Source organism: Alexandromys fortis, unplaced genomic scaffold, assembly GCF_014885135.2.
Source record: "Alexandromys fortis isolate MF-2015 unplaced genomic scaffold, M_Fortis_MF-2015_v1.1 scaffold_359, whole genome shotgun sequence".
Classification (NCBI taxonomy): Eukaryota; Metazoa; Chordata; class Mammalia; order Rodentia; family Cricetidae; genus Alexandromys; species Alexandromys fortis.
The window spans coordinates 297,152-305,743 of NW_026068230.1; positions in this window are offsets into that span (position 1 = coordinate 297,152).

The following is an 8,592-nucleotide window of genomic DNA, read 5'->3' on the forward strand; positions in this document are numbered from 1 at the left end:
AACAACAACAACAAAAAAGTGTGGCTCCTGTGGATGGCACCACACTCAGAGGCAGCACAAATTGGACTCAATGGCCTACTAATAATAATTTTTAAAAGGACAATGACGGTACTCAACTTCATTTGGAAATGCAAAAAACCCAGGATAGCCAAAACAATCCTGGGCAATAAAAGAACTTCTGGAGGCATCACAATCCCTAACTTCAAACTCTACTACAGAGCCACAATACTGAAAACAGCCTGGTACTGGCCTAAGAACAGACAAGAGGACCAATGGAACCAAACAGAAGACCCGGATATCAATCCACACATCTTCGAACACCTGATCTTTGATAAGGAAGCAAAAAATATCAAATGAAAAAAAGAAAGCATATTTAACAAGTGGTGCTGGCATAACAGGATATAACATGTAGAAAAATGAAAATAGACCCCTATCTATCACCATGCACAAAATTCAAGTCCAAATGGATCAAAGGCCTCAACATAAAACCAGCCACAGTGAACCTTATAGACGAGAAAGTGGTAAGTACAATTGAACACATTGGCACAGGGAACCACTTCCTAAATATAACCCCAGCAGCACAGACATTGAGAGAAACAATTAATAAATGGGACCTCCTGAAACTGAAAAGCTTCCGTAAAGCAAAGGACAAGGTCAACAAGACAAAACGGCAGCCTACAGAATGGGAAAAGATCTTCACTAACCCCACATGAGACAGAGGGCTGATCTCCAAAATATACAAAGAACTCAAGACATTGGACACCAAAAGAGCACATAATCCAATAAAATAAAATGGAGTACAGACCTAAACAGAGAACTCTCAACAGAGGAACCTAAATGGCTGAAAGACACTTAAGGAAATGTTCAACATCCTTAGTCATCAGAGAAATGCAAATCAAAACAACTCTGAGATTCCATCTTACACCTGTAAGAATGATCAAGATCAAAAACACTGATGACAACTTATGCTGGAGAGGTTGTGGGGAAAAGGAAACACTTCTGCATTGCTGGTGGGAATGCAAGCTGGTACAGCCCCTTTGGATGTCAGTGTGGCAATTTCTCAGAAAATTAGAAAACAACCTTCCTCAAGACCCAGTAATACCAGTTTTGGGTATATATCCAAAGGATGCTCAATCGTGCCACAAGGACATGTGCTCAGCTATGTTCATAGCAGCTTTGTTTGTCATAGCCAGAACCTGGAAACAACCTAAATGCCCCTCAACTGAAGAATAGATTTTTTAAAAAAGTGGTACATTTACACAATGGAGTACTACACAACAGAAAAAAATAACAACAGCTTGAATTTGGCAGGAAAATGGATGGAACTAGAAAACATTATTTTGAGTGAGGTAATCCAGACATAGAAAGACAATTATCACATGTACTCATTCATAGGTGGTTTTTAAACATAAAGCAAAGAAAGCCAGCCTACAAACCATAATCCCAGAGAACTTAGACAACAATGAGGACACTAAGAGAGACTTACATAGATCTAATCTACATGGGAAGTAGAAAGTAGAGAAAGACAAGATCTCCTGAGTAAATTGGGGGCATGGGGGCCTTGGGGGAGGGCTGAAGGGAGAGGGGAGAGGCAGGGAGGGGAGCAGAGAAAATGTAGAGCTCAATAAATATCATGGGGAAAAAAGGACAATGAACTTGAGGTGATAGAGAGGTGGGGGATGGATCTAGGGATGGAATGGGGTGAATCTGATCAAAACAATTGCATGAAACTTTCAAATAAAGCCGGGCGGTGGTGGTGCACGCCTTTAATCCCAGCACTCGGGAGGCAGAGGCAGGCGGATCTCTGTGAGTTCGAGACCAGCCTGGTCTACAAGAGCTAGTTCCAGGACAGGCTCCAAAACCACAGAGAAACCCTGTCTTGAAAAACCAAAAAAAAATTTTTTTTCAAATAATTAATAAAAATTCTTCTTAAAAAATGCTTGCCAAGGGGAGATATAAGAAAAGGTCTTCTAAAGGAAAGAGTGTCTGACTGTTTAAAAGATAATGCGTATGAGCCTCAGCTGTAGATGTGTGCTAACAGCTAAAGGTGTGGCTGAGTGGCAAGATAGGTCTGCATCTTAGGGTACCAGGGAACGTGATAGGAAGTACAGCAGGAAGAAGTCTGTGGGTTTGAGGATTATATTGCAACAGATGTACTCAGACACAGTTGGAATGAAGTCCATGGGATAGCACAGTCTGTAACAGCAGGCAAGGAGAACAATTAAGAAGCTGTTATAGGAGAAGACCCATTTGGAGTAGTGGCAGTGGGTCATGGAGGGACTGATTCCAAAGATTCTTAAGAACTTCCTTCCCCCGTCAGTTAGGATTATCCATGGTGTGATGAAACACTATGTCCAAAAGTAACCTGGGGAGCAAAGGGTTTATTTGACTTCTGCCTCCACAGCACTGTTCGTTACCAAAGGAAGTGGGGACAGGAACTCAAGCAGGGCAGGAACCTGGAGGCGGGAGCTGATGCAAAGGCCATGGATGGGAGCTACTTACTGGCTTGCTCATCGTGGCTTGCTCAACCTGCTTCCTTATAGAACCCAGGACCCCCAGCCCAGGAATAGAACCACAATGGGCTGGACCCTTCCACATCAGTCACTACTTAAGAAAATGCCCTAAAGCCAGATCTTATGGAGGCATTTTCTCAACTGAGGTTCCCTCCTTTCAGATGACTCTAGCTTGTGTCAACTTGGTATAAAACTATCCAGGACACGGAATTAAAGATGAACTAGCTTCAAAATTGCCAAGTGGAGATCTTGATTGTTTCCAGCTGAAATCAATTAGAAATGATAGCTACAGGACCCTTTGCCCTGTCTTTTCTTGCGCTCAGTAAGCCATATTCTTTTGAGAGGAAAGTCCCTCTCATTCCCTGCTGGAAAATGCCTTTGGTCATCAGAATCTGATAATTGGGGCCTCTCTGGAACCAAATAAACAAATGCTTTGAAATTACCCTTCCTTTCCACCAGCTTTAACACCCTCTTGTCCTGTGGATTTACTGGAAACACCCACAGAATTTACTCCAAGTCTAGATATAATTTTTTGTTTTTGTTTGTTTGTTTGGTTGTTTTGTTTTAGAGGGGAGACAGTATTTCTCTCTGTATAGCCTTGACTGTCCTGGAACTAGCTCTGTAGACCAGGCTGGCCTCAAACTCACATCTGCCTCCCAAGTGCTGGGATTAAAGCCATGCGCCGCCACCACCACCTGGCGTAATTCTTTATTTTAAAGGTATAAAGGCATCGTACTTGGCCACTTCCTAGGATCTTGCTGTGGTCTCTCCCTATACTTTTAAAATTAATTTTTAATTTTTTTTTCTTTCTGGGTTTGTTGGTGCACACCTTTAATCCCAGCACTCAGAGGTAGAGAGAGGCAGATCACTGTGAGTTCAGGGCCAACTTGGTCTACATGGAGTTCCAAGCCAACCAGGTCTACATAGTAAGACCCTGTCTTTAGGAAAAATAAAATAAACGATCACAGGAGAGATCAGGTTGACACGTGATGGGGAAACAGACAGGAACTGGCTGCTGCGTCTGTATGAACCGTCTGTGCTCCAGCTTTAACATGATCAGGGATGCAAGCTGAGCTCCACACATCCTTACTTTCCCATCAACATAGTTATCCAGAGAGGGGGCCTCTGAATTGTCTCCATTGAAACCTGAAATTTTGCGGGTGAAAAGTACAGTACATCCACAGGGATCATATGAGGATAGGTGTTGCTTGTTCTGTCTCTCCTGAAGAAATTAATCCTTAAAAACTGATACTACTTGTTTCACAGTCAAAAGTGTTAATCCCACAAGCCACAGAGGTTAAAACAAGGACAGCAGAAAGTTCTGGCATCTGTGCTTCTGCCAAAGGAACAGTGTAGCAATCTGGTGAGATCTGAGTTCCCCATCTCCAGAAACAAGGCCCTGGACAATCAAGGATGTGGTTTAGGATACTAACAGCCTTCTGTTGATTTGGGGGAGAGCTCTCTTGCTAATCAACTCTGATATCAAGAAAGATGACTATCTTATTCTGTTATCCACCTGAAATGGAGGCAGGGGAACCATGGGCTCAAAGTCACCATCAAATGCATAGCAAATTCTAAACCAGCCTGAGCTTAAGACCTTGTCTCAAAAAAATAAAATCGAGTCAGGTGTGGTAATGCTAGGTCAGCCAAGGCTACAAAGTGAGACCCTCTCTTTAGGAAAAAAAAATCCATCACTCAGGAGGCAGAGACAAAAGGATCTCTGCAAATTCTAGGCCAGCCTGGTCTACATAGTGAGTTCTAGGCCAGTTAGGACTACATAGTGAGACCCTGTCTCAAAAAGTAAACAAATCAGTTCTTGTATTTACCGGGTTTCTAGATCCAACCAAAGGACCCACATAAGAACTAAGGCGCTAAAGCCGAGTGGTGGTGGCACATACCATTAATCCCAGCACTGAGAAGGCAGAGGCAGGTGGATCTCTGTGAGTTCAAGGCCAGCCTGGTCTACACAGTGAGTTCCAATACAGCCAGATCTGCTACACAGAGAAACCCTGTCAAACAAAACAAAACAAAAAAGCTAAAATTATAGCTATAACATTCAACATAAAAAAAATAAACGTAAGACTAAAAGAAGAAGGAGAAGGAGAAGAAGAAGGATGAAGAGGAGGAAAAGGAGGAGGAGGAGGGCTGGAGAGATGACTCCATGGGTAAAATATGTTTGTCACTAAGCCTAATGACCTGCATTTGATCTCCCAGAACCCACGTAGTGAAACAAAACACATCTTCCAAGTTGTCCTCTGACCTCCACACATGCCTATGACATACACACATTTATACAAATAAATAGCTAAACTATTTAAACTTTTTGAATGGACGGTTTAAATTGAGGTGCCCCGCATAAATGAACAGAGTGACTTCTAAGAACCCATAAGATCATTCAGTGAAAATCCCAGTTCCAGAAGTAGTTCCTACAAATTGTTGGCCAGGGAAGCCTCGAGGATCAATCCCTCAAACACATAGGCTATTGCCACCACTGTTGATCACCTACTGAAACCGGCTGCTAAGGCCCTTTTGCTGAAGGCACCAGCAGACAGGACAGAGACATCCAGCTGGAGCTGTGCTAGAAGCTTCCTCCCGGATAACTAACTGACTTTTATAGTGCTGGAAGGCACCGTGCAGGCTGCTGAGGAAGAATTGCCCACAGTCTTACTTAGCAGTGGGTCAAGTATGCAAAACTGCTGAACAGCGAGGGAGACAGGCATAGAGAGCTACTTAGTACCAACCTCAGCCCTCTCCCGGGGGTCAGAGCAGGACTTCTGCAACCAGCGAAACTGGCTTGAACAGGATCTGAAGGGTAGAACAAACTGATGACTCAGGCACGTTTTCCTTGTATGTTTCTTTATGTCTTGGGGGAAGATGAAAGAAGGGGGAAGAAGAAGCATAGGGACATAAAGCATAAGGCATAGGAGCCAGGCATCAGGGTAAGGGATCAGCACCTAAGGCTAAGGGTAAAAAAGAAAACGGGGTGAGCTCCACAAAGCTTTCAGTTTATGTGGGCAGACAGACAAGTTAGCAGTCCCATAGGCGGTATAGATACAGACAAGTTAGCAGTCCCATAGGTGGTATAGATACAGACAAGTTAGCAGTCCCATACGTGGTATAGCATACAGATAGCATACAGACAAGTTGACAGTCCCATAGGCGGTATAGCATACAGACAAGTTAGCAGTCCCATAGGCGGTATAGCATACAGACAAGTTAGCAGTCCCATAGGCGGTATAGCATACAGACAAGTTAGCAGTCCCATAGGCGGCAACCATAGTATCAAGCATGCATGTTCACAGAGCCACAAGAAACCTGTGGATCTGGCAAGGAGGCACCTTATGTCTCAGAGGGGTGAGGCTGTGAGGTTCCCCTGCAGCTGAGAACACAACCTTGGTAGCTATACTAACCTGCGGGCTTGATTTGCATTAGCATCTAGCTGGTTGAATAAAGGAATCTATTCTGGGGACCCTGCTTTTGACTCCAGCAGGGTGTCCAGGTGAGGATTTTTTTCTCTCTGAAGCTAGTTTTAGGGACTCAGATCTTTTTCCTGTATAAACAGTTAATTTTCTGGATTTTTGATTCTATGTTAGTTGAAACCAAGTAAAGGCTAATACAGAATATTAGTAGCCTGTTAAGTCAGAGCAGACCAGTAGATTCCACCTTCCTGCGTCTGCTATTAGAGCAGACATGGTACCTCCTGTATGAGGCTCCTTTCTCATCAGTGACCACTGTCAATAAAGAAGGTTTGTGGGGGAATAGTTTATGTAGATTTTGACTGTGAGAACAAAGACTTGACTGAATCCTTTCCCCACCATGGCTTCACGGTGCATGTTGGAGTCGGTGGAGATATCCAGTTGCCTGACAGGAAAAGTCAGGTTTGTACTCTGCTGGGATACGATAGAAGGGAGACATGTCATGATTTCAGAAGATTTTACAGAATTGACAGTGCCTTATCCAAAGGACTGGTGTGCCATAGCTCTGTAAAAACAGGTTCTCCAGGTGGAGAGACCAGTAGATCCATCAGCTGTGCGCTGACTGTAGAACACTTGTGGGCACGCCGCAGACAAGCCCACTGGTGCGATGACGACTGTTATTGGTGTAACCAAGTGGATTTGAAGCCCCATCCACAGGAGACCATTCAGACCATGTGACCTGACTGACAGCCCATGATTGGTGCATCTGGCTATCGGAGGAGGCTATTGCTATTTTTTGCCAAATGGACAAGATATGTGTTAGATACGTTAGAGCCAGAAGAAGGAGCATTACGTTGTAGCGTATTATCTCCATCTGTCTTTCAGGGATGGCTCTTGGACTCTAAGCAACTGTGACAGCGTGTAAGACTGGGATCGTCAACATTCCATCACTGAGCAGAGAGGGTCTCACAAGGCTCCACCCATCCCTGTGGATCGATAGACAATCAGTGGTTACTGGGGAGGGAAAGACGTATTCAATGATACAGCCACTGCTGAATTGCCCATGATCCCATAAGATACCCTAATTAAATACATTGGTCTACCAAATAAGAATAAAAGACATGACAACAGACAAACTAGTTAGGTAGTGGGAGGGAGAAGGAGACAAGAAAGGGCGATGGGGAAAATATGAAGATGCTTTATAGACGAGCATGGAAATACCATAGTGAGATCCACTATCTTGTATAATTGATCTGTGTTAATAAAATGTTTGAAGAACTAAGAAGCTTAGAAGGGATGTCACTTTACTACACCGGTGGCATCTCTGTGAGACCCTTTTCAACAGCTTACTGGAAACAGTTTCTCTCTGCTGAAATTAATTCTGCTCGTGAACATAGCATATTTATCACGAAAAGTTTGGCAAATAGAGAAAAACATAAATAATATATCAGAGGCCACCTCTAAGACCACAGTCCAGTGATAATCACAGTTGGAATGGTTTATAATATTTCTTCCAATGGTTTTATATATATGTATATATATAAAATATATCAGGCTTTAAAATGTAAAGTTATGGTAGCTTATTTAATATAACCATATTTGTGGGTATGAGAGCTGTTTTCCTGTTTAAAAAGGCAACAGTAAACATCACAGAAATCAGTCTTTGTCTTTATTGTTTTCTCTCCTTTTTTTTTTTTTTTTTTTTTTTTTTTTTTTTTTTTTTTTACCCTCCGGCTCTCCCAGGCTGCCCTCAAATTTGCCATCCTCCTGTCTCGTTCTTCTCAGTGATGGAATTACAGGCATGTGTCACAATGCCTGTTTTGTTTTTTTAATTGTTTTCTTAGTACAGATCTCTGGAGGTAAGGTGACTAGGGCATCATTATATCTGTGAATCATAAATTACTCTCCAGATGAACTGCCAAATCACTCTCCGAAAAGAGTTTCTGCTTTTGTGACAGCTTTGAAGAACCTTAATTCATCTGATTAATGGCTGTCTGAAAGCTTTGCTTAAGCTAATATTTTTACATTTACGTGTGTGAATGTATGAGTATGCATTCTGTCATGTACATGCCAGAAGAGGTCACTGGAGGTCAGAGGAGGGCATCAGATCCCCTGGAGCTGGAGCTAGCAACTGGCAGCTGTGAGTGAGCAGCTTAGGTTCTGGGAACAAACCAGGTCCTCTGCAAGAGTAATACTTACTTGCTCTTAACTGCTAACCAATCTCTCCAGCCCCATTAAGCATTTAAAAATCACATTCCCCTTTCAATTAATTTTCTGCAATCTTTTCTTCCTATGTCCGTAACAGCAACGATTTCCCAGCGTTTGTTGTTGTATGCCAGACAGCATGCCATTTGCTTTGCTTGCATTTCCCCTTTGAATTTTCACAATACTTTTATGACATAGGGTCTATCATTAATTTCATTTTACAGATGAGGAACTGACAAAGGCCTTAACAAAGCCAGCTAAGAGACTTGCCCTTGGTCATAAATGAGGAAACAGAAAGTCAAAAATGCCAAATAATTCTTTAATCAGCCTTTTTCCGCAAAGTTCCTCATCGACTGAGGAACTGTGAGAAAGAAAGCAGTAGACAGGCTGCCAGCAGGCAATGCACCCTGGTCAAGTAATGAAAAGAACTGAGGGTTTACAGGTCACGCGCTCCTAAG